The following is a 26,079-nucleotide window of genomic DNA, read 5'->3' as shown; positions in this document are numbered from 1 at the left end:
GCAGAGTCGTAATAAAGCAGGTGGTGATCATCCCTGTCCTCCTCCTGTTGGTGTGGGGGGGGGGGGTTGCTGCTTTGGCTTCGGTTTCAGTTTCAGCTTTTGAGGCACCTGAGAGGGATCTCAACAGATCAGGGAAGACTCCCTTCATATTCACTGTGCAAGGAAGCCATAAGTGTGTGCCAGAGGGCAGTGTTTTCCCAGTGCTTTCTAATTCCAGTGCACATCCCAGGGATTTCAGATGTTCTGGTGAAAGAAATGAGCACTCCATGAGTGGCCCCTCAGTCAGTAACGAGACTGATTTTCACTCATTGGGGCCAACCTTGCTGTGATCTGTTCAATTCTTACATAAACAACAAATGCATTTGTTGCTTTATCCTGATTCCACCACAGGGACAGTCACTGAAGGATGTTCTAGTCCACATCTGGTCCACAGGTCTTTATAAGCATTTCAACCTTTTTTTCTGATAACATTTTTTCAGAAAGCCAGGAGTTGCAAGGCCAGTGTTAGTCATTGCCCTCATTTGGCCCCAGCACATTTGGTACCCCTTTCTCTGGCTTCTGTTGGAACCGCATCCAGATCTTCTGTATAACCCCGTCTGTTTAGCCTCGCTGAGCCTTAAAAACCTTGAAACTGACCACATTTCTCCCAATTTTAATGGTGGCCAGAGTGGCCAGGGTGACTGCTCCAGTCGTTCAGATTTTGTCATCATCCCAAAAACCAATTACCAGGAAGTATGCAGATAAAAACAAAACCGAAGCCCCAGACAAAGGATACAGCTCACAGCTATAGAACAAAATATCCAAGTAGAAAAGCTGAGCCAAACCAATATGGCTGTTGTAAACAATTTATTACAAAAAGTACTGGAAATAAGTAAGCACTTACATGGTCACACTGACCACTTCATCAGACTACTGTTACTAACTTCTTCATCTTATTTAAACACACACTCATCCAGTAAGCAGCTCAACTTAAAGTACAATTAACCAATCAACAACATTCCCAACTTTTAAAACCTTCAGAATATTCACACTCTATGTGGCAGAAACCTTATTACATAAAAATCTAAAATAAATGTTTTGTTTAAAAATACAAAAAAAGAATGTGATGCTTTCTCCTACTACATTTAATGTCTAAGTACCCTTGCTTTGAGGAAGGGTTTTAATGAAGCTGTCTCATTATATAAGATAATAAGATGAAGTTAATAACAGTAGTCTGATGAAGTGGTCAGTGTAATTGTGAAAGTGCTTACTTATTTCCAGTACTTTATGTAATAAAGTTGTGTTTACTACAGCCGTGGTGGTTTGGCTCAGCCTTTCTACTCAAATACCAGGAAGGTTTACTTTAGCAAATGGAAATGATTTAAGTGTGAGCCTGTTCCAGAGGTTTGAATCCTTTTTCAGCTCCTCTTTCCTCTATTTTATATATATTTTTAGAGTTGTTTCACGGAGTGGCAGTTTTTGCAATTATCAAAGTCCAGTTAGCAGCCATTTCCAAATTCCATGTGGAAGAGATCAGACTTCTATTGCCTCAGTTGTGTAAAATTTTACCATAACAGTAGATGTCTTTCTCTTCACTGTTGCAGTATTCTTCACTAAAGGGATCCCCTGCCAAGGGTAGCCCAACGTCTGGCCAGTATACCAAAGCCTTTGACTCACAGGGACGTTGTACATCACACATTTTCCTCACTTACAGCATAGTGCATAAAGTTAACGTATGTTCGTACGTACCTCAGAACTTCTTTGCCACCAATTCAAAACTCCACCTTTGATCATCTGCCTGAATGCTCCTTCATCTGATGGTTGCCAAGCTGTTTTCAGATAAGGTCCCCATTGGGTTTTTTCTTCTTAACTTGCTTTTTTTCTTTTTGTTCCAAGGTTATATGTCATCCAGAAAGGGGAAATTCCAGTGTGGGAGACAAATTCCCCATAAGGACCATCATGAGCAGTGTTTGTTTTTCTTAGGTGCTTCTCACGACTACACATCATGTTTATTTGTCAGACGTTTATCTCTAAATCTCTTCATAGTCGTCATCTCCTCCTTATCCATCTATCTGGAGAAACAACATCCTAAGTTGTTAGTGCAGGGTACAGTGATGGAATCGTCCTGGTCCGAGAGTCAGGCATCTGCCAAGAAGACTACCAAAAAAATTAGGTCTGATTCAACTGCTGTACGACCTCCCCCTGGATGTCACTCTCAAGGCTGGTGAAAGCCTGGAGAATTGTCTGGTTATTCCTTCGGATTCCTCTGGTGCGAACACTTTGGAGGCCGGCATAGATCTGGCTTGTAGCACGTCCTCGGAGGCTGTGCAGGCATCCATCTTAGATGTTCAGGAGCAACCAGGGCTGATATCTGAGGGACCGAGGGGTGTTCCACAGATTCTTGTTAGGGAGGAGATTCTCACTAAATTGATTATCAGCAAGGGTCCGAACCTCCTAAGATGTTTAGAGCTGATGTCCCTTTAAAGTAGAAACAGAAGACTGAGCATATTTCCCCTGCTGCTACGTATCCTCAGCTGAATGGCAGGAGTTTGCTCAGGGATTGTTTAATGTCTCATGGCTTTGAAACCTCCTCAGGGAGTCTGCCCCCCCCCCCCAGTCCACTACTCCTCTTCTGAGGGAGCAGGACACTTCTAATAAAGATACTTTGGCCTATTCCTCCTAGATTCCCTCTCCATTAAACTATGGTTCTGAGGAGGAGGAGGAGGACTGTCCTTCTAAGGATACTGTCTCTGTTTTGATGGAATTTAAGTGGGACTGCACCCAGGTTTCTGCTCATCAGAACAGGTGCTATGAACTCCTCCAAATGGAGTCTCCTAAGCCTCCTGCTGTTCCTCCTTTTCTTTTGTGCTTTGTTGGACGCATTTTTCAGCAGCTTCTCAGACCTCTAATTCCCAGCCCCCTGCTCCTAAAAACCTGATCGGTTTTATAAGGTGCCAGATGATTGTAAATTTCTTTACAAGTGTCGCTCTGATGACCCCTCTGTTTCTGTTTCTTCTGATAAGCCTTTTAAGCTTTTATTTTCTACTAAATTGCTTCCCTCTGGCAAGGACAGTAGATCCATGGAAAGAATGGGCTACCCTGGCCTTTTGGGTTGTGAATTATCAGACACACATGACCAGGTATGTTTTAGTCGTCCTCTTTTCAAGTTAGTTCAGATCTTCCAGCTACGAAGGGAAGGCTTCAGTCCTCTTTGTTTTGGGTCCTCTTCTCATGTGGTCCTCCATTCCATTATATGTACTTATGATGTAGCTGATGCCTCTTCTAGAGCTGCTGCCTTTGGTTCTGTGTTAAGGCATTGTTCCAGGTTTCACCTTCAGCCTTTGCCTGACGATATTAAGACTATATTAATGGATGCTTCTCTTGACAATAAAAATCTCTCTATTTCTGCAGCTGCTCAGCTTTTTAAGCCTCTTCAGAAAAAGGGTAATTCAGTTCAGGAACTGAAACACATTTGTGTTTCCCCTTTTCACAAATTTCAGAGGAATTATCCTTCCAAGCCTACCTTTCTCAGTAGGCAGTCTCGCCGTCTTGTCAAGAGAGAGTCTGCTAGGATCCCTACTACTCGGGCCCCCTTTTCCTGACAATCCAGTTTCTGTCTGACTACTTAATTCCCTCCATTCTACGTCAGGTTCCCTTATCTCTTCATTTTTTCCTGTCTTTTCACAATTAACTAAGAATCACTCAGAATTATTGGGTTCTGTCCATTTGTTGGGTATTTCGTGCTGTAAAAATCCCTTCTTCCTTTTCTGGGCATTCCTCATCCTCCACAGGAACAGCTGGACTTTTTTCCAGATGTGCTTCAGAGACTTTGGTCTCAAAGCCCCGTCCAAGCAGATGTTCTTCATTCCACATTGCTGCAGTCCTAACTATTGGGTAGTCCGCTGTCCAGTCGGCCCGAATACCAAAGTATATGGCTGACGTCGGTCAGGGCGCATTAGACTGACGTCAGTACGTCAGGGTACTAATGCGCATGACCGACGTCATATCCTCAGTCTTTTTTGCCGCGTGGTCCGATGCAGAAGCAATTTTGCGAGTGCAGGTTGGCGTTCTGAAAGTTTCTGAAGTCAGAGTTTCAGACCGAATCAAAGTTGGCTAAGTACCCCGTTGGGGAATATTTTGTTTTTTTCTTGCCTCAGTATTTAACCGGATGTCAGAAAAAGTGAATAACTGTATTTCTTGTGGGAAACAGATACCTCATAGGGATTACCATACTTTGTGTATACCTTGTTTAGGGCCTGAGCACGACGTTGTTGGATGCCGCTCTTGTGCTAGATTTAACAAACGCACTATTAAGAGAAGGTTGAACTGTGCCAGGTTAGTTTTTGGGAAGTGTTGTAATTATAAAATGCCGTCGGATGCTCCGACGCCCGCTTCGGCCAAAAAGCGCAAGGACAAAGCAGCAAAGCCTAGAGTGGAAGAACCGACAGTCCCAGACGTCGGTTCTTTAGAAGGCTCAGTGGAGCCGGAGGTTTTGCCAGGTGTTTCTTTGGAATCTCAGGGAGAGACTTTACTGTTACAGGATGTACCCTCTCAGGAAGTAGGCCAGGCTGAGGGGGCTTCTCAGGTGGCTGTTCTTCCCTCTCTTCCTAAGGTGGTTAGAGCCTCCCCTTCTGTTTCCAAGGCTTCTTTGAGAGGCAGGCCAAGTTTAGCTTCAGTGGGGGTTTCTCCTAGTGCTTCAGGGTCTTTGCCTAAGAAACATATGCTTAAAATGGCAGAGGATTTGATTACTATGATTAGAGGTTCTATGCCCCCTCCTGATAAGAGGCCTAGGGTGGAACCTGAGTTTGAGAGTTTTGAGCAATGTTCGGAGGCTTCTGAGTCTTCGGCTGAAGACTTGCAGGAGTATCCTCCTTATTCTGATTCTGATGTGGATGATTCTACTCCTTCAGCTTCTCCTCCTGAGGATTTCTCATTTTCAGAGACTCTGCATTCCATGAGGGAGCATTTTAAATGGGAAGGTCAAGATTTCTCTGATTCCAGGAAGAGGCTTAGGGAATTCTTGTTTTTACCCCAGCATAGGCCTTTAGCTATACCTCCTGTTCTGAATGTGGTGGAAGGTGTTTTTGCAGAGGCTTCACTGAATCCTGATTCTTTGCCTCCTGCCCCAGTTAAACCGGATAGGTACTATAGGGTGCCTGAAGCTCATAAGTATCTTTTTAAGAGTCCTAGGGCAGACCCGGAAACTATCTCTCAGGGGCCTAAAGGTGTGAAGGCCTCTGTTGTTAAAAATCCTGTTCCTCCTGATAAAGAGGCAAGGGCTTTGGATAGATGGGGAAAGAAAGTGTATACTTCTTCCACTTTAGCCATGAGGGCGTTGAATTGTCAGTTTCACATGTTAAAATATCAGAATTATCTCCTTTCACAATTGAAATCTAAGGTTGATGCTCTGGCAGAGGGTATTGAGTGTAAAGAGTTGCAGGATTTAGTCCATGTGTCTGAACAGGTGGGTAAACATTCCTTGCAGTGTGGTTTTGATGCTGTGCAGGCCTCCTCGAGGGTGGCTGCCACTGGTTCTGTCCTTCGTAGGCACGCCTGGTTGAGAGATCAGAATTTAGCTGAGCATGTTAAAACAAGGATTTTGGATGCTCCTTTACAGTCTGATGTGTTGTTTGGTTCGCCTGTGGAAGCAGTTTTAAAGAAAATGGAGGACAAGGCTAAGTCTATGCAAACTGTTAAGGATTTTTTGCAGGTGCAGCCTCCGAAGTTTAGTAGAAATTGGCCTACTAAGGGATGGACTTATCCTGCTTATGATTCCCAGTCTAGGGGTAGGTCTAGACGTGGTAGGGGCAGAGCTCAAGGTTCTTTTAGGCGTAGGACAAGGAGTTCCCCTGCTCAGACTTCGGGTGAGGGCAGGGGTCAGTCCTTTCGTAAGCAGACACAATGACCTGCCTTTTCAGCTGCCAGTACATTCTCGCCTGGCAGCACCTTTGGGAGGAAGGCTGTCTCTTTTCAAAGAAAATTGGGATTTAATTACCCAAGACAGATGGGTTCTGGATATCATTCACCACGGTTACAGGTTTTATTTCCATACCTTGCCTCCTTTCAAAGGCATGCCAGACATTCCTCCTCTACAAAGAACAGAGGCTCACAAGCAAATTTCTCTGTTGCTCCAAATAGGGGCCATTCAGCCAGTTCCTGTGCCAGAAAGGGGCCTAGGATTTTATTCTCGCCTGTTCCTAGTACCGAAGAAAGGGAACACGTGGAGACCAATTTTGGATTTATCTATCCTCAACACTTATCTGGACATTCCCAAGTTCAAAATGTTGACGTTACAACAGCTTTTACCTCTGCTGGGCAAAGATCACTGGATGGTAACTTTAGATCTCAAGGAAGCTTACCTTCATGTGCCTATAAGACTAAGTTGCAGGAAGTATCTGCGTTTTCGAGCTGGAAATTCTCATTATCAGTTCTCTGCATTGCCCTTTGGCTTATCTACTGCGCCCAGAGTATTCACAAAGGTTCTGGCTCCAGTGATAGCTTACTTCAGGCTAAAAGGAATTCAAATCTATCCTTACTTGGACGACTGCCTGATTCTGGCTCAAGAAAAGGAAGACCTTCTACAGCATTTGGAGTATGTCATAGCAGTGCTAAGATGCCTAGGGTATTCTGTGAACGAAATAAAGTCCAGTCTAGTACCCTCTCAAAACATGTGCTTTCTGGGTGTGAGACTGAATACAGCAGCCCAGATGGCCTTTCTAACCCCGGACAAACAAAAGAATCTTTCCAGTTACTTCCATCAACTATCTCTTCAGTCCGGGCTGACTGCAAGGACAGTCCTTCAAGCCTTAGGGTTCATGGCATCTTGTATTCTGGTGCTTCCCAATGCCAAACTGCATATGAGGAAGCTGCAATGGTATCTCAAAAATGTATGGACACAGCACTGCCAGGATTTGGACACTGTCATTCAAATAATACCTTGCATTCAAAAGGAATTTTTATGGTGGGCTCAGGAATGTCACCTAAACAAGGGACTCTCTGTGACCCGGCCAGAGGCGAGTTAGATTCTAACGACAGATGCCTCAGACATTGCTTGGGGAGCTCATCTAAATGGAAAGTGGATACAAGACAAGTGGCCTGCCAGACTACAGCATCTACATATCAACATGAAAGAGATGTTAGCAGTCCAGTTTGCATTAATGGCTTTCAAGGAGTTACTTCTTCCAGGGCAGGTGTTGATTCTAACAGACAACACAACTGTCATGTGGTACATCAACAAACAAGGGGGAACACATTCTTACCCATTGTGCAGGCAAGCAATGATTTTATGGGAGACTGCGCTCAGCTTGCAACTAACTCTTCAGGCAAGGTTTCTGCCGGGAGCACAGAACTCCTTAGCAGATGTGTTAAGCAGACAAATCATGGATCCCCACGAGTGGAAACTGGATCTTCATGTATTTCAAAAATTGACAGTGTCATGGGGAACTCCAGACATAGATCTGTTCGCTTCTCCACTAAACCACCAGCTGCCAAAGTTTTGCACAAAGAGGTTTCATCACACAGCTTGGAAAGTGGATGCTCTTTCTTTCAGTTGGAAAAATCTTCATGTGTGTGCTTTTCCACCTCTGCCTCTTCTTCCAAAGGTGCTTCTAAAGGTCAGACAAGACAAGCCAAGGATGATTTTAATAGCTCCAGATTGGCCTCGGCAGCACTGGTACCCATTACTGAGGAGTCTGGTAAGGAAGCCTCCATGGCCTTTACCCTTGATTCCACACCTGTTGTCTCAGAGGGACGGTCACCTGCTCAATGTCAAGCTTCACTCTCTTCATCTAACAGCCTGGCATATTCTGTTTTGAAAAACAGCAGGTCTCAACTTCCTCAACAAGTTTTAAATGTGATTATGGAAGCCAGAAGACCTAGTACAAGAAAAGTGTACGCAGAAAAATGGAAGAGATTTTTATTTTGGAGTGCAGCAAATAATTTGGAGATTTCTGAGCCTAATTTGAGTGTGGCTCTTCAATATCTTACTGAGTTATTGGACAAAGGTTTGTCTTTCTCTTCCATTAAGATTCATGCTGCAGCAATTTCAGCTCACTATGATTGTGACCCACCATTGTTTTCGCATCCTTTGTTCAAGCAATTTCTTAGAGGGGCAAAGAATATAAGACCCACACGTAGAGCTCCTACTCCTGCTTGGGATCTCAATTTTGTGTTGGAGAAACTTACTCTACAACCTTTTGAGCCTGCGGCTACTGCTGAATTGAAATACTTGTCATGGAAGACTGCTTTTTTGTTGGCCATTACTTCTGCAAGAAGGGTTTCTGAGTTGCAGGCCCTTATGGCCGTAGAGCCTTTTTTGATTTTTCATAAGGATAGGGTATCTTTACGTACTAATCCTTCATTTATGCCTAAGGTGGTTTCTAGTGTGGCTTTAAACCAAACTATTCATTTGCCTACTTTTTATGCAGATCCCCAAAATAAAGGGGAAAAGATTTTGCACACTTTAGATGTACACAGGCAATTGCGTTATTACTTGAGCAGGACTAAGGATTTTAGGCAGTCTCAGCAGTTGTTTGTTTCTTTTGCTTTGAGTTCACAGGGCAAGCCTGTGTCAAAACAAACTATTTCTAGGTGGATTGGGGTTTGCATTGCATTTTGTTATTCCCATCATGGCAAAGAGATTCCAGCTGGGATTAGGCCTCATTCCACTAGGGCTACTGCCACTTCAACAGCATTTCTAAGGGGGGTGGCTACTAAGGATATTTTGGAGGCAGCTACTTGGAGTTCAGTGCATACGTTCTCTAAGCATTATCACCTTCCTCTCTACTCTAAGTCTAGGGCTGGTTTTGCCACAGCTATTTTGCAAGGCATGTTGTCAGTTCCTGCTTCCTTATGATTTGCCAGCCTCCCTTACCTCTGCTTTGGGATTCTACCCAATAGTTAGGACTGCAGCAATGTGGAATGAAGAACATAGTACAGTTTTGTACCTACCATAAATGTAGATGTTCGAGGATCCACATTGCTGCAGTCCAATTTACCCTCCCTCCTTCCCCTCTGTGTTTGGGGGTGGTTGTGTAGGTGAGGTTATATTCTGGTAATTTTGTACATATTGTACATATTTTTTGTGCAGGTATGTTTGGAGTTTTTGGTTTTGGCCTTATCTTTTCAGGGTCTTCTGACATCTGGGGCAAGAAAAGACTGAGGATATGACGTCGGTCATGCGCATTAGTACCCTGACGTACTGACGTCAGTCTAATGCGCCCTGACCGACGTCAGCCATATACTTTGGTATTCGGGCCGACTGGACAGCGGACTACCCAATAGTTAGGACTGCAGCAATGTGGATCCTCGAACATCTACATTTATGGTAGGTACAAAACTGTACTTTTCTGCTCCTCAAAGGGGCAAGGAGTTTTATTCCAGGATGGCTTTGGTCCCCATGAAAGAAGGCACCTGGAGACCCATCCTGGGTCTTTCCCAACTCAACACTTTTCTGAAAGTTCCTTCCTTTTGAATGTTCTCTCCAGACCCTGTTTCCTCCTCTTGTTCCTCAAGTTTCCTGGTTTCTCTGGATCTTAAGGATGCCTGTTTTCACATTCCTATTCATCCCTGTTTCAGAAAGTTTTTGTGTTTGTTTCTTTCTTGCATTTTCAGTTCTCTGTTTTGTCCTGTGGCCTCTCTACTGCCCCAGGAGTTTTCATCAAATGCCTTGCTGCCATGACTGCCTTCTGCAGGATGAAGGGGATTCAAATATTTCCCTACCTGGATGACCTTCTCATTCAGGTTCCTCTCTGGGAACCCTACTTCAGAACGTTCGCTATGCTGTTTGCCTCTTTCAGAGCCTAGGGTTTATGCCAATTTCCAAACATCTTTCCCAGCTCTTCTTAAGGTAATGTTTTTCTCGATTTCAGGCTCCAGCCCATCCTTATGCTGTTATCCCTGACACCTCCCAAGCCTCTGACTCTGATTGCTTATTTTAAATCCCTCCTCCTTCTGGTCTTAGTTTCAGACAGGGTGTATCTAAGGGCCCTGGGTTATGTGGCAGCCACTGTTCCTATGCTTCCTCTAGCCAGATTCCATCATCCTTTGGACTTTCTAGTTCCTCTTCTTCTATGCCTTAAGCTGAAGCTTCAGTGGTGGATTCATCAATTGTCTGTCAACCCAGAGCTTTCTTTTCAGCCGCCAATCCCCCCTCTCAGGAATTGTTTTCAAATGCCTCAGACGTTGGGTGTGGGGCTTTTTCTGGCCATCTTGAAGGTTCAGGCCTTTGGTCAGTCTGTCATAGGGCAGACCTGACCTATCAGTATCAAAGAGATGAGAGCACTCCTCCTTGCTCTTTAGGCCTTACATTCTCTGTTTCTTTCAGGGCCTTTCAAGATCTTTACAGACAGTATAAAAAGTTGTATGGTACATCAGCAAGCAAGGAGGAATACGGTCTTACCTCCTATGCAGACTAGCTCTTCAGGTTTGGGATCTGGCTGTCCAGTATCAGATGACTCTTGAGGCAGTTAATATTGGTTCAGAACAGACTCTCTGAGCAGGTCCATAACACAGACTGAGTGGATGCTTCACAGAGATGTGTTTCTGAACATCATCCACCAGTGGGGTACTCCTCAGGCAGATCTTTTTGCCTTTTCTCTAACCAGAGAACTTCCTCTCTTTACACCAGAGTTGCAAGTCTTTTGGCATGGAAGGTGGACACACCCTGTCTTTCTCTTGGAAGGGGATGTTTCTTTATGCCTTACCTCCCCTTCCTATCATACTGAGAGTCCTGTTCAAGATAGAACAGGACTCTCCCAAAACTTGTTGGTGATTCCCTTTTGACCCAGACAGCGTTTATTCCCTCCTCTTCTACATCTAGCCAAGGGTAGTCACCACAAGTTCTCACACTGTGGACTTGCACAAGACAAGGGGTCTCTCATCCATCCTCACTTGTCCACTCTTCAGCTGACAATGTGGGTGATAGGGTTTTGATCCCTTTTAGGCACATTTTTTCTGAGGACGTGCTCCAGGTTCTGCAGGAGGCCAGGAAACCAACTACCAGGAAATCTTATTTGCCCAAATGGAAGAGGTTTTCTGACTGGTGCCTTGCTTGTAACCAAGATCCATTTTTTGATCAATTCATTCACCAGAACATTTGAAGGCCTGGTCCTTTCTTATTTGTGTGAATTGCTCCATGCTGAGTTGGCTTACACTTCAGTTAAAGTTCATCTTTCAGCTATTTCTCCTCATCTGTCTTTGACCCCCCCCTCCTTTGGTGTCTAGTTTTGAGGTCAAACAATTTCTTAAAGGCTCCTTCATATTAGACCTTCCTGAAAACCTATTCCTCCTTCCTAGGATCTTAATTTTGTTCTTGAGAAATTAACTCTGGTGCCTTCTGAGCTTGCAGCTTTGACTTCCTTGCAACGTTGTTCTTGGAAGACTGTCCTCCTTTTGGCCCTTACTTCAGCTAGATGGTCATCTGAGCTCCAGGCCCTTATGACTGTTCTTTTTTTTGTTTTTTCATAGGGACAGGGTCTCTCTTCATATTAATTCTTCTTTTATGCCTAAGGCAGTTGATGAGTTGTGTCTGAATCATTCTATTCATTTGCTTACTTTTTTCTCTTCTCTTTGCACTCTGCCAGTGAGAAGGTTCTTCATACCTTAGATTTACATAGACAGCCCAGGTATTATTTGGATAAGACTAAGGCCATTCGCTAGTCTGAGCAGCTTTATTTCTTTTCATCTTATATCTGTTGGTTTGGCTATTTCTAAACAAACCACTTCCTCTTGAATTTCTAAGCAATTTCCTTTTGTTGTTCATTTCATGAAAAGAGCCTTTCTGCCTGTGTTAAGGCTCATTCTCTACCAGGGCTGTGGCTTCCTCTGGTGCTTTTGTCCAGAGCTTCGGTACGAGTTCCATCCTTGAGACTGCTACCTGGTCCTTTTTCCATACCTTTTCTAAACATTACAAATGGGTACTGTTTCCAGAGCAAGAGCTGGATTTGCAAAGGCTATCCTGCATGCTTTTCTGGAGGGCTCTTCTGGGTCTTCCTCCACCTAACTTCCCTCTTAAGCTTTTATACTCTCCCCTTTAGTGAAGAATACTGCAACAGTGATATGGAAGGACATAGTACAGTTGTGTAAAATCTTACCATAACAGTAAATGTCCTCTTCACTGTTGCAGCATTCACTCCCTCCTTCCCCAATTCTCTTCTCTTTTTTCTTTCTGGATGCACGTTCCTTCTTTTTTCCTTGGACTATTGTTCCTCCAGGGATATTCAGCTCTGAGGTATGCATATCTATACGTCACCTTTATGCCCTATGCCATGACCATGGAGCATACATGTGACATGCAACGTCCCTATAACAACCTAAGGCTTTGGTATACCGGTTGGATGTTGGGCTACCCCTAGCAGGGGATCCGTTTTACTGAATACTGCAAGAGTGAAGAGAAAGACTCTGTGCAGTTACGGAAAGATTTTACCGTACTTTCCCCTCAATCCATTGCCTCTGCTAGAATTGCTTGATAGCTACTCTACCTTCACCCTGTTAGCACATTCATTCTGTCAGAGGCAAGGATAAGGTGTCGCTGGACTGGGTGAAAGTCATGTGACCATTTGTTTCTGCCTTGGGAGATTTTTTTAGCCCATTTGGTCCTGTTCTGGCAAGAGAAGGGAGCAAGCCAACTTACAGGTCCAGCAGAACAGCTTACTCAGCCCCTGCAGAGCACTCCTTCATTGAACCCCTTCTGCTTACACTAATGCCGTTACATCTTAGGAGCAGTGCTGCTAGAAACGTAATGAATGAAAGAGTGGATTTTCCATTAACTCCGCAATCTCTATATGTGCCATGTGCATGTATGACCTACAGACACATGTAGCAAATCAGTAAGGAGTTACTAAATGGCTCCAGAAAAAAAAAATTAACAACTTTGTGAATCACTTGAGAAATCACCTCAGACTATCATGGCAAAGACGGTCTCCCCTGCTTATGGAAATCACTTGACTGCCAATCTTAATTTGTCACATATCCATCAGCAGTATTAGAACACTGCAAAGTTCAGTGTTCCTAATGTTTAAAGATGCCAGTATAGAAAGAATTTTGTTTGTCTGAATGAATGGGATACTTGTATCTGATATGCTGTGGTGCATCCTCTGTAACCTGTATGAGTTAGTGCCACAGGCATAAGGACTATTTGAGATGTGGAATTCTTCAGATTTTCCATTGTTGCATTCCTGTGATGTTGCCCTGCTTCTAGTTCTCCAGTTTTTTGTTGCTGCTCATTCAGTTCTGACACATTGGACACCTTCAATGAGTTTATGGTCTTTTTTTCCCTCTGAGAACAAGTTTGCTGTCTTGTATAATTATTCCATGAGCCCAGGTATTTTTTTTTCTTCTAGTCTCTCTCGTTAGAGAAACGTGTCATTTTCACCAGTTCTGCAATGTTGTGGTACAGGGTCTTAGGTGTGTACTGCTTCTGGGCTCCAGAACACTTCAGCCCCTGTTTTGTGTGTGTGCCTGTAAGTGTAAGATCACAGCTAGTTGTGTTCATTCTTGCTTTGTTTGCATAGGTGAGCAGCACAACTTAGTGTCTTGCTCTGTCTGCAGTGACTTTAAAAGAGCCACTGTCCAGTGCAGAAAAGGTAAAATCAGCTTGTACTTGATGAGAAAAGCTTCAGCACTTGGACTGAGTCATTGCTGACCCGGGTACCCCTAGACAGTCTTGTTGGCATCGGACTAAGAAAGTATTTTGAAAGATAAAGATGATCATCAAGAAGGTTCCTGCATTTTCTCATTCAAAGGAGGTCTCAGTTTCATGATCCACTGCTTACTCGGGTGCTTAATTCAATATTCGGTAATGAAGACTTCTCGGTCATTGGCCTCTTTGAATATGGAAGGGGGAAAAAGGAAACTTGGGTTCATAAGTTTAGTGAAACCTACTTAGCACTTAATGTCTTTATAGGAGCTGAGGGAAGATTCCCCAAGGCCTAGTCACCTCTACCCCTGGTGCTGCAGATAAACTTAAGAGCAATTGACACATCTTGGGTAAATGGTACTGACTTTAATAACGTTATGAGATATCCATCGAACTGTGAGTATGTAGTTAATTTGTCAGGAATAGAACTAACAGAGTATGATAGAAATGTATTAAATAAAGGGCTAAAATTTATTCCAACTGTTCTACCCAGAATTCATATGTTAAAGGCTGATATTTATAATTTTGCCCGAAAGTTACATCTTATGGATTTTTTTAAAAATGACAAAGATATAAATATTGAAAGTGAAGGAAATGAATTTACAGATCTGAACATAACTAGTACAGAAGATGAGTTTTTTTCTTGTGATTCTGAATTAAATAGTATGGAATGTAATGAATTGGACACAAGTAAATTTATAGTAAAAAGTTCTTTTACACCTCCATATCGAAATGATAATATTAGATATTTATATAAATCGTTGTTACACAATTTAGAAGCAGATTTTTATTATTTCAAGCAACACCAAACTCAAATTAATTATAATTTATATAAGGAAGAATGGAATAGTTTGGTAAACTTGGGACAAAATGATAACATGGTATTCAAACCCTCTGATAAAGGGGGAAAATTGGTAATATTGAATGTCATCCAATACTTGGATATGTGTTATGCACATTTAAAGAAAAATGAGGTATATGAAAAAATTAAAATATCTGAATATGTGGATGCTCAGAAGAAATATGAGTATATTATAGATAAGGGGTATAGGTTAAGACATTTTTCTTATAAAGATGTGAAAGAAAAATTTAATCTAAATAATCCAAGAATGCCATGTTTTTATTGTTTACCCAAATTACACAAAAATGAATTTCCCCCACCGGGACGTCCCATAGTTTCAGCTACTGATAGTTTTTTACATAAAATTTCTATTTTATTACATACATATTTAGCATCATATGTATATAAATTACCATCATATGTTAAGGATGTATTTTCTCTTATTAATTGTATAAAAACTATAAGATGGGATGAAAGTATGTATTTTGTGGTGATAGATGTAGTGAGCTTATACACAAGCATAAAACATGAGGATGGATTGTTTGCTGTCAAGCAATGTATAGGTGACACAGTAGTTACTGATTATGTGTTAGAACTGCTACACATGTGTTTAAACAATAATATATTTGAGTTTAACGGAGATATCTATAGACAAAGGCAAGGTACAGCAATGGGGGCTGCCTTCTCCCAGTTATGCCAATATTTTTATGGGTATATTTGAAAATAAATATATATATACTAACCCTTTCTATAATAAATATGTCTATAGATATTTCCGTTATATTGATGATTTGTTGTTCATATGTAGGGCTGAGACAGTATTCATCAGTTTTTGATAGAAATAGAGAATAATAATATGAATATAAAATTTGATGGATTACAAATGGGTAATACAGTACAATACTTGGATATTACCTTAAAAGGACATAATAATTTATTAATAGAACATGAATTACATAGGAAGTTTCAGGGTTCGGGCTCGGTGTTGCATGGTACAAGTTACCATCCACCACATGTAATTAAATCTATTCCTTATACTGAATTTAATAGAGTGAAGCGACTATGTAGTAATCCTAATGTTAGGGAGAAAGAATATCTGTTAAGTTACAATAAATTTAAGAACAGAGGATATTCTGAGAGGGATTTAAAATAGTCTTAAAAAAGTTAAGAATAATTGTAATAATAGTAGTATTGGTAGTAGTTGTAATAATAAAGAAGCAAAAGATATAGTGTATTTTGTTTCAACATATTCTGTACTGTCTGAACAAGTTAAGACACGAGTAATGTTCAGTTGGAATGTTCTTAAAAAGGAACTGGAATTTTTAAAAAATAATGGGCTTAGTTTCTCTTATAGTAGAGGAAGAAATGTTCAGGATTTCATAGTACATAGTCGATTTAAAACACCGAGGATGTTAATGTATAAACAAGTGAAACATCAAGGTACTAGAAAATGTGGAAAGTGTACTATATGTAAGTACATAGTTCCACAGTTTAAATTTATTAATGGAACTGTTTTCGAAACCAGAGGAACTTTTAATTGTAAATCAGAACAGATTATCTATGGTATAGAATGCCATTGTGGCAAATTTTATATTGGAGAAACTAAAAGAACCTTATGTTGCAGGTTAAAGGAACATGTTAGAGACATTAAAAATCAGAAAGAAAGTAGTCCGTTAGCAGTACATTTCTATAAGTATCACAATAGTAAACCTGACAATTTAAAAGTCACAGTATTGGATAATGTTAATAATGAGGCATATTGTAGTGAATATCATGTAAAACAAATATTAAGGAGGAAGGAATTATGTCTTATACTAAAATTTAACACACTAAGTCCAAATGGACTGAACCATGACTGTTCTTGGAAAAGTTTGGTATAAGTTTATGATAATGGCACATATGCCTTTTGTATAGATGTCTTTTAAATATATTTTTTTAATTGTTGTATTGTCTTTTTAATTTAATTTGTAATTAACTGAGAGTAATTACTTAATTGCTAGTAGAGGTGTGTCTTTTGGTATGTATTTAAAGTGAGTATTCAGTGTTTGTGGAACTTTTACTCTGTAAAGGCAAGTTTGCCGAGGCGCTAGAGAAAATTATTGTGGAGAGAGTTTATTGTGCTTTTTACCTTCGAGTGGATTAAATATTTATCCAGAAGTGCAGTGGAGTTCTTCTTTCGTGGTACTACAAACCAAATTTGAACTTTTCTTTGGTGGTTTTTGCATGTCTTGTATAATTATTCCATGAGCCCAGGTATTTTTTTTTTTCCAGTCTCTCTCGTTAGAGAAACGTGTCATTTTCACCAGTTCTGCAATGTTGTGGTACAGGGTCTTAGGTGTGTACTGCTTCTGGGCTCCAGAACACTTCAGCCCCTGTTTTGTGTGTGTGCCTGTAAGTGTAAGATCACAGCTAGTTGTGTTCATTCTTGCTTTGTTTGCATAGGTGAGCAGCACAACTTAGTGTCTTGCTCTGTCTGCAGTGACTTTAAAAGAGCCACTGTCCAGTGCAGAAAAGGTAAAATCAGCTTGTACTTGATGAGAAAAGCTTCAGCACTTGGACTGAGTCATTGCTGACCCGGGTACCCCTAGACAGTCTTGTTGGCATCGGACTAAGAAAGTATTTTGAAAGATAAAGATGATCATCAAGAAGGTTCCTGCATTTTCTCATTCAAAGGAGGTCTCAGTTTCATGATCCACTGCTTACTCGGGTGCTTAATTCAATATTCGGTAATGAAGACTTCTCGGTCATTGGCCTCTTTGAATATGGAAGGGGGAAAAAGGAAACTTGGGTTCATAAGTTTAGTGAAACCTACTTAGCACTTAATGTCTTTATAGGAGCTGAGGGAAGATTCCCCAAGGCCTAGTCACCTCTACCCCTGGTGCTGCAGATAAACTTAAGAGCAATTGACACATCTGATGAAGGTAAATAATGAGATGCTCACAGATCTGTCTTCCAGACTCAGAGGCAAAAACACCTGTATTTGTCAACTTTCTTGGCCATTTTCCCTGGTCTCCAGTATATTGGTCATTTATTTCCCGCAGATGTGGGCGCACTGCTGGTTGCAATTAAATTGCAAGCACAGAGATAAGTGTTGGTGCAGCACTTATCACCATATGATAGACTGATAAAGTTGATGCCAGATCAGATATGGTATTCAAAAGTCCTTGTTTCAGTCACAGTTTGTAGGCACAGTCTCCTTATATGATGCATTTGCAGGGCCCGCTTCCAGTGTTAGAGATGGTTTCTGCTTCAGAGTTGTACCCCACCATTAAATGCAGTGCTGCTAGTTACAACGGCTCACCTTGTGTGTACTCCAGCGACAAAGCTGTAAGCCATATGGTGGGATATGTATACAGTCCTCTAATATCCATACTGTAAAATATACTACTAGGGATGCCTACAAAGCGTATTACCCGCAGAACAGCCCTTATTTGCACAGACTGTTAACACAGGATTCCTTTAATGATTACCTCTATCTTTCTCAAGATCAGAAAACTGACAAACCCAGCCTCATCTTCAGTGTTAGAGCACATCTCCAAAAGGTGCTCCAAGGCTGTGGACAAAATTACAGTAAGAAACAGCTGAAGAGATCCCCATCACAAACTTGGATAACAGGGAGTGTTCTGTTTCCCTTAGGTCACCCTTTAATGACCCCCCAAGAAAGGAAGGTGATCTACAGACCAAATTCCATCATTCCAGAGAATGTTAAAGAAGGCATGTCAGTAGAATCTCCAGACCACTTGAGCTGTACCACACTAGTGGATATTAAGGACATAACTAGCATAGCATAGGATAACCATGAAAACAATGGCTCCAGTACCCTACATGTCAGTCAGAATATTTCATCCTCCTGTAAGTGAGGTAGTATGGTCAGAGGCCTCATGTTGGGTCCTATTGTAAGAGCAGTGGTTCTTAAACAGGCTTCCTTGTCCAGAGCCCAGACTTCCATCTGCTATTTAAAGAATCCAGAACAATGAGCAGTCTAGAGAAGTATCTCTTTGCCTTCTTGATATTGTATTTGAGGACACTAAATGAGTTGCTCACATGTATTTTTAAACATCTTTAGCATACTGGCATTTCCTTTGTTTTCATGCTGCATATATTTTTAGCAATTTTCATTCACCTCATTCTTTGTCAGAAACTCCAAGCACAGCATACAGCAATGTGCTGAGTTGGTGGTTAATGGTGCCACATTCACTGAGCCTGTTGATATAGCAAACCTGTTAGCAGACATTCAATTCCACTCTCCCACACCTGTAACCATCCCCCAATAATACCCTCAAACATAACCCATTCAACTTTAACTAGGCATAATGTACTGGCTGCAATCACTAAAGCCAAGAACATGACCTCAGTGGACCCTGATAACGTCCCATGATGCGTACTGAATGGTCTAAAATATGTCTTAACAGGTCCTTTGAAGTCATTATTTTAACTATAGTCTTAAAACAGACTTTGTGCCATGTGAATGGAGGATTGTGATGATCATTCCCCTTCAAAAGATTCTGGAAAATGCAGACCCATTAGGCTGACTAATCTTATTTGCAAAGCCATGGAAAGAATTATCATGGAAATTATCAACAAGAGCATAGAAGACTTCCAGGCACTGGATGCATCCCAGTTTGGCTTTGTCAAAGGAAGGTTATGCTTAATGAATCTGGTGGACTTCTTTGAAAAGGTCACTAAGGCAATGGATGAGGGGAAAACTATGCATACTGCTTACCTAGATCTGGCTAAGGCATTTGATACAATACCCCACTCCGGCATTGTCAACATACTTAAAAACTAGGTATAAACCTTTTTATAACATACTGGGTAGCTATCTGGCTCACTGATAGGACCCTGAAGGTGAGAATTAGTGAGGCCACCTCCGGCCAGCCACCGGTGGAGTCCTCCAGGACTCTGTACTAGGCCCACTCCATTGTGGTATCTACCTCTGATGTCACACTCAGTGTCAAAGATCTCTAGCTAACCAAGTTTGTAGATAATTGCAAACTGGGAGTAGTCATCGAACCCCCCCCCCCCCCCCAAGATGAGAGCACCCTTCAGGAACTTCTTCATAGATTAGTACTAGGCTAACTGCTCTTCTTGTGGGCCATTTTAAGCCTATCCAGTTACCCCACATGAGAATCGGACCCTCCACCTTGTATCTGTAAGGCGAACAACCTCCACCTTGTATCTGTAAGGCGAACAACTTAACCATTATGCCATTATAGCTGGTTGTAATGCAGAAAAATGCTTGGTGCCAAAGCCATGACTTACTCAATACCGATAAATACATTATAATACTGTTTAGGAAGTCTGCCACCCTGGGTAATTACATCATTAATAAACCAGCCTTAAAAGTTGACTCACTAGTTAGGGATCTGGGAACTCTTTTAGATAGTAACCTAGCCTTTGACCCACATGTGTCCAAGGTAGTAAGAAAATCCTTCAATGTTACTCATGTTTTATGAGCAAGGGCATAGCATCTAGGTCCAGAGAGGTGGTCATACCACTGTTCTCAGCCCTCATCAAGCCCATCATAGAGGATAATGCCCCCTTTGGTGTGTACCTGATTGGGCCCATGCTGTAACTGGAACGTCCACAAAGGTTCCTTACAAAAAGAATACATGGAGAAAATACTATGTCCCATGCTGATCGCCTTAAAGCCCCGTCTGTTTGCTCTGTATCACACAAATCTCTGAGAGGTTATCTTTCCCTGGCATACAAGTCATCCCTGGACCCTGTTTTGATAAATCTGTTGCAAAACAATAAGCATCAGAACTAGTAGATTAGAAGACCCAAGTTTTGCTTGCAACATAAGACATGTTGGAGAGTCAGAGAATTCTCCCCATACATGTGAATTAGAACTTCTCTCTATCCCTGTTTAAGTGCAACTTGGACCAGTGGATGGGTAACTGGAAGTTAACCCCTGGTCTGGCTCCTGTGTCTCCATTAGACGGACAACAAAATATAAGTGAACCAGCACACAGGCAAATCCAGTGATACACCAGCTTGAGTCCAAAACGAAAAAAGAAATCACTGGAAACCAGGGCAGAGTGAGCTAAAATCCTTTAATTCCAAACAATTTTCCAGGTGCGCAGAGCGAACTGAAGTCCATTAATGATTCCAAGCAATTTCCAGATAAATGCTGATGGAGGCAGTTGCTAAATCACTGTAAATAAAGTATAAATCAATTATGTGGGTCCTGTTTGGGTTGCACTGCTAGGCTTTTAACTATACACCTATTAACATTACATAAATTGCTCAATCCCTGCCCTTCCTTAAATTTCACTCCTCCTCCTGTATGATGTTTTGTTTGTAGTGTTCCTACAAATTAATTTTGTACGTAATTTGCTCCTTTCCTTTTCTAAATATCCTACTTCCAGTTGTTTTATCTCCTTTACAATATTCAGTACTTCAGTTACAGTTGGTTTTGCTTTTGATTTCCATTTTCCAGTAATTGCTTTTCTTGCAGCCAGTAGCATTGCACTTAAGAATTTGCTTTGCCTAGGCTGTTCAGATTCTATATCCCTGTTCAGAAGAATAATTTCCTTAGTCATTTGCTTCCTCAACATTTCTGACAAAATATTCTGTAGGAGAATTTTTTAAATCTGCCAAATCATTACTTACCAAAACACAAGTTCCCATTTACCTTTCTTTCCCATCGCACCTCCAACATCTGGTGTCTACCCGAGGAAGAATTCTCTGAAGTCTGCCCTGGGTATAAAAATATCTATCCAAACACTTGTGATCAAATCTCCATTGCATATGTGTGAGTTATACAGATATCCTCTCATTATTTCTTTGTATATTGCCTTTCCATCCTCTTCCCCATCTTTTCTAAACTACTCTGATTCTTACAGCTGTCTTGCAATATTCTATATGCCCTATTAATTGTCCCTTTTTTAAGAGCAGCTTTGGTTTTAGACACCACTAAAAATACAACCACAATTGGTCCTTAACCATCCCCCTGTCCCTTTCGGTTTGCATATACTCTTATCAATCCCTGGTGGGGAAGGTAGTCTGTAACCTGCAGATGTTCTTCATCTCACATTGCTGCAGTCCTTACTTATGGGTAGTCCGCTGTCCTCGGTCGGCCCGAATACCAAAGTATTAGGCTGACGTCGGTCATAGGCGCCTAGATCTGACATCAGAGCGTCAGGGTATAAAGGCGCATGACCGACGTCATATCCTCAGTCTTTTTTGCCGCATGGTCAGATGCAGAAGCAGCGTTGCAAGTGCCGTTCGGCGTTCTGAAATTTTCGCTGGAGTTTCAGACCGATACCAAGTTGGGCTAAGTACCCCGTTGGGGAATATTTTTGTTTTTTCTTGCCTCAGTTACTTACCGGATGTCAGAAAAAGTGAATAATTGTATTTTTGTGGGAAACAGATACCGCATAGGGATTACCACTCGCTTTGTATTCCTTGTTTGGGGCCGGAGCACGATGTAGTCGGGTGCCGGTTTTGTGCTAGGTTTAATAAGCGCACTATAAAACGGAGGTTAGATTGCGCTAGGTTAGTCTTTGGCAAGAGGTGTAATTATAATATGCCATCGGATGTTCCGACGCCCGCTTCTACTAAGAAGCGCAAAGACAAATCTCTAAAGCCTAGGCAGGATGATTCGTCCGTTTCGGACGCCGGACCTTTAGAAGCTACAGCTGAACAAGTGGATCCGGCTGAAGTTTCTGTTGAGTCCCAGGGGGAAACTTTGATTTTACAGGATGTGGCCTCTCAGGAGGCAGGTCAGGCTGAAGGGGCCTCTCAGGTTACTATTCTCCCTTCTATGCCTAAGGTGGTTAGGCCTTCTGCTACTGTTTCTAAGGCTCCTTCTAAGGGCAGGTCTGTTTTGCCTTCCTCTGGTGTCAGTTCTGGTTCTTCAGGGTCTGTGCCTAAAAAGCACATGCTTAAAATGGCAGAGGATTTGATTACTTTAATTAGAGGTTCTATGCCCCCTCCTGATAAGAGGCCCAGGATAGAGCCAGAGTTGGAAAGTTTGGAGCAGGCCTCAGATGATTCGGAGTCTTCTACTGAGGACATTCAAGATTTCCCTCCTTATTCTGATTCTGATGCAGAGGATTCCACTCCTTCTGCTTCTCCTCCAGAGGATTTTTCATTTTCAGAAACTCTGCATTCCATGAGGGAGCATTTTAAGTGGGAGGGACAGGATTACTCTGATTCCCGGAAGAGGCTTAGGGAGTTCTTGTTTTTACCACAGCATAGACCCTTAGCTATACCTCCGGTTTTGGATGTTGTTTCAGATGTTTTCTCGGAAGCTTCCCTTAATCCAGATTCTGTGCCTCCTGCCCCAGTTAAACCGGACAGGTATTACAGGGTGCCTGCGGCTCATAAATATCTGTATAAGAGTCCTAGGGCGGACCCAGAAACTATTAGTCAGGGGCCTAAGGGTGTTAGAGCCTCTGTTGTTAAGAATCCGGTTCCTCTGGATAAGGAAGCTAGAGCTTTGGATAGATGGGGTAAGAAGGTGTATACCTCTTCTACTTTAGCAATGAGAGCTTTGAACTGCCAGTTTCATATGTTGAAGTATCAGAATTTCCTCCTTTCTCAGCTAAGATCTAAAGTGGATGCTTTGGCAGAGGGCATAGAGTGTAAAGAATTGCAGGATTTAGTGCATGTTTCTGAACAGGTGGGTAAGCACTCTTTGCAATGTGGTTTTGATGCTTTACAGGCTTCTGCTAGGGTGGCGGCCACTGGTTCAGTTATTCGTAGGCACGCCTGGCTTAAGGATCAGAATTTGTCTGAGCATGTTAAGTCGAGAATTCTGGATGCCCCTTTGCAGTCTGAAGTTTTGTTTGGTCCTCCTGTGGAGTCAGTCTTAAAGAAAATGGAAGACAAGGCTAAGTCTATGCAGACTGTTAAAGATTTTTTGCAGGTACAACCTCCAAAGTTTAGTAGAAATTGGCCTACTAAGGGGTGGACGTACCCTTCTTCTGATTCTCAGTCTAGGGGTAGATCTAGACGTGGTAGGGGCAGAGCTCAGAGTACTTTCAGGCCGAGACAATGGAGTTCGCCTGCTCAATCTGCTGGTGAGGGCAGGGGCCAGTCCTTTCGTAAACAGGCCCAGTGACCTGCATTTTCAGCTGCCAGATTCCTCTTGCCTGGCAGCTCCTTTGGGAGGAAAGTTGGCTCTTTTCAAGCAAAATTGGCATTTAGTCACCCAGGACAAATGGGTATTGGACATTATAAACCGAGGTTACAAGTTCTATTTCCATACCATGCCTCCTTTCAAAGGCATGCCAGACGTCCCTCCTCGGCAAAGGATAGAGGCTCACAGACAAATTTCTTTACTTCTTCAAATAGGAGCTATACAGCCAGTTCCTCTGTCAGAAGTGGGCCTAGGATTTTATTCTCGCCTGTTTCTAGTTCCAAAGAAAGGAAACACGTGGAGACCAATTTTGGATTTATCTATCCTCAACACTTACCTGGACATTCCAAAGTTCAAGATGCTGACTTTACAACAGCTTCTACCTCTGTTGGGAAAAGATCACTGGATGGTTACTCTGGATCTCAGAGGCTTACCTTCATGTTCCTATCAGGCCCAGTTGCAGGAGGTACCTGCGTTTTCGGGCTGGAAATTTACATTATCAGTTCTCTGCATTGCCCTTTGGCTTATCTACTGCGCCCAGAGTATTCACAAAGGTTCTGGCTCCAGTGATAGCATTTTTCAGACTAAGAGAAATACAGATTTATCCTTATTTGGACGACTGTCTGATTATTGCACAAGAAAAGGACGAACTTTTTCATCATCTACAGTATGTGATGGCAGTGTTAAGATGCCTAGGATATTCTGTGAACGAAACAAAGTCCAGTCTAGTACCCTCTCAGGACATGTGCTTTCTGGGTGTGAGACTGAATACAGCTTCCCAGATGGCTTTTTTGACCCCGGACAAACAAAGAAGCCTTTCTCTTTATTTCCAGCAAATGTCTCTATGGTCCAGGCTGACTGCAAGGACAGTCCTTCAAGCCTTGGGGTTCATGGCATCTTGTATTCTGGTGCTTCCCAATGCCAAATTGCATATGAGGAAGCTTCAATGGTATCTCAAAATGTGTGGACACAGCACTGCCAAGATCTAGACACTGTCATTCAGATAATACCTTGCATTCAGAAGGAGTTTTTGTGGTGGGCTCAGGAATGTCACCTAAACAAGGGACTCTCTGTGACCCGGCCAGAGGCGAGTCAGATTCTAACGACAGATGCCTCGGACAAGGCTTGGGGAGCACACCTCAATGGAAAATGGGTGCAAAACACGTGGCCTGTCAAACTCCAACATTTGCATATCAACTTGAAGGAAATGTTAGCAGTCCAGTTTGCATTGATGGCTTTCAAAGATTTACTTCGTCCAGGGCAGGTGTTGATTCAAACAGACAACACTACTGTCATGTGGTACATCAACAAGCAGGGGAACCCATTCTTACCCTCTTTGCAGGCAAGCGATGATTCTGTGGGAAACTGCTCTCAATCTACACCTCAATCTTCAGGCAAGGTTTCTACCAGGAGCACAGAACTCCTTAGCAGATGTATTGAGCAGACAAATAGTGGATCCTCACGAGTGGAAATTGGATCCTCATGTATTTCAACAGTTGACAGTGTTATGGGGAACTCCAGACATAGATCTGTTCGCTTCTCCACTAAATTACCAGTTGCCAAAGTTTTGCACAAACATGTTTCATCACACAGCTTGGCAGGTGGACGCTCTATCTTTCAGTTGGAACAATCTGCATGTATATGCCTTTCCACCTCTGCCTCTTCTTCCCAAGGTACTTTTGAAGGCCAGACAAGACAAGCCAACCATGATTTTGATAGCACCGGATTGGCCTCGACAACACTGGTACCCACTACTGAGGAGTTTAGTACGAGAACCTCCATGGCCTCTGCCTTTGGTTCCGCACCTTTGTCACAAGAGGACAGTCACTTCCTCAATGTCAAGATTCAGTCTCTGCATCTAACAGCCTGGCATATTCTGTTTTAAACTCTGGAGGGTCTCAGCTTCCACAACAAGTTTTGAATGTTATTTTGGAGGCCAGGAGGCCTAGTACCAGGAAAGTTTACGCTGATAAATGGAGGAGATTTTTTATTTGGAGCAAAGGAAAGGACTTTGATGTCTCCAAACCTGATTTAAGTGTTGCTCTTCAATATCTTACTGAGTTATTGGACAAGGGTTTGTCTTTCTCCTCAATAAAGGTCCATGCTGCAGCCATTTCTGCTCACTATGATTGTGACCCTCCTTTATTCTCTCATCCTTGGTTTAAGCAATTTCTTAGAGGGGCAAAGAATATAAGACCCCACGTGAGCTCCTACTCCTGCTTGGGATCTCAATTTTGTGTTGGAAAACTTACTCTACAACCTTTTGAGCCTGCAGCTACTGCCGAGTTGAAGTATTTATCATGGAAAACTGCTTTTTTGTTGGCCATTACCTCTGCAAGAAGGGTTTCTGAATTACAGGCCCTCATGGCAGTGGAGCCTTTCCTGATTTTTCATAAGGATAGGGTATCTTTGCGTACTAATCCTTCCTTTATGCCTAAAGTGGTTTCTAGTGTGGCCTTAAATCAAACTATTCATTTGTCTACTTTTTATGCGAACCCCCAAAATAAAGGGGAGAAAATTTTGCATACTTTGGAT

The 26,079-nt window shown here is 42.2% G+C and overlaps 1 protein-coding gene across 2 annotated transcripts in view; it reads left to right on the top strand.

The window, feature by feature from the left end:
• TERF2 (telomeric repeat binding factor 2) overlaps positions 1–26,079 on the top strand; it is a 984,850-nt gene that overhangs the window by 767,274 nt on the left and 191,497 nt on the right. The gene's annotated exons all lie outside the window — the stretch shown is intronic.

Source organism: Protopterus annectens, chromosome 8.part1 (genome assembly GCF_019279795.1).
Source record: "Protopterus annectens isolate FY-2018-M chromosome 8.part1, PAN1.0, whole genome shotgun sequence".
In the NCBI taxonomy this organism is placed as follows: Eukaryota; Metazoa; Chordata; order Ceratodontiformes; family Protopteridae; genus Protopterus; species Protopterus annectens.
The sequence above is the reverse complement of the archived record's forward strand: the minus strand, read 5'-3'. Positions and strand labels throughout refer to the sequence as shown.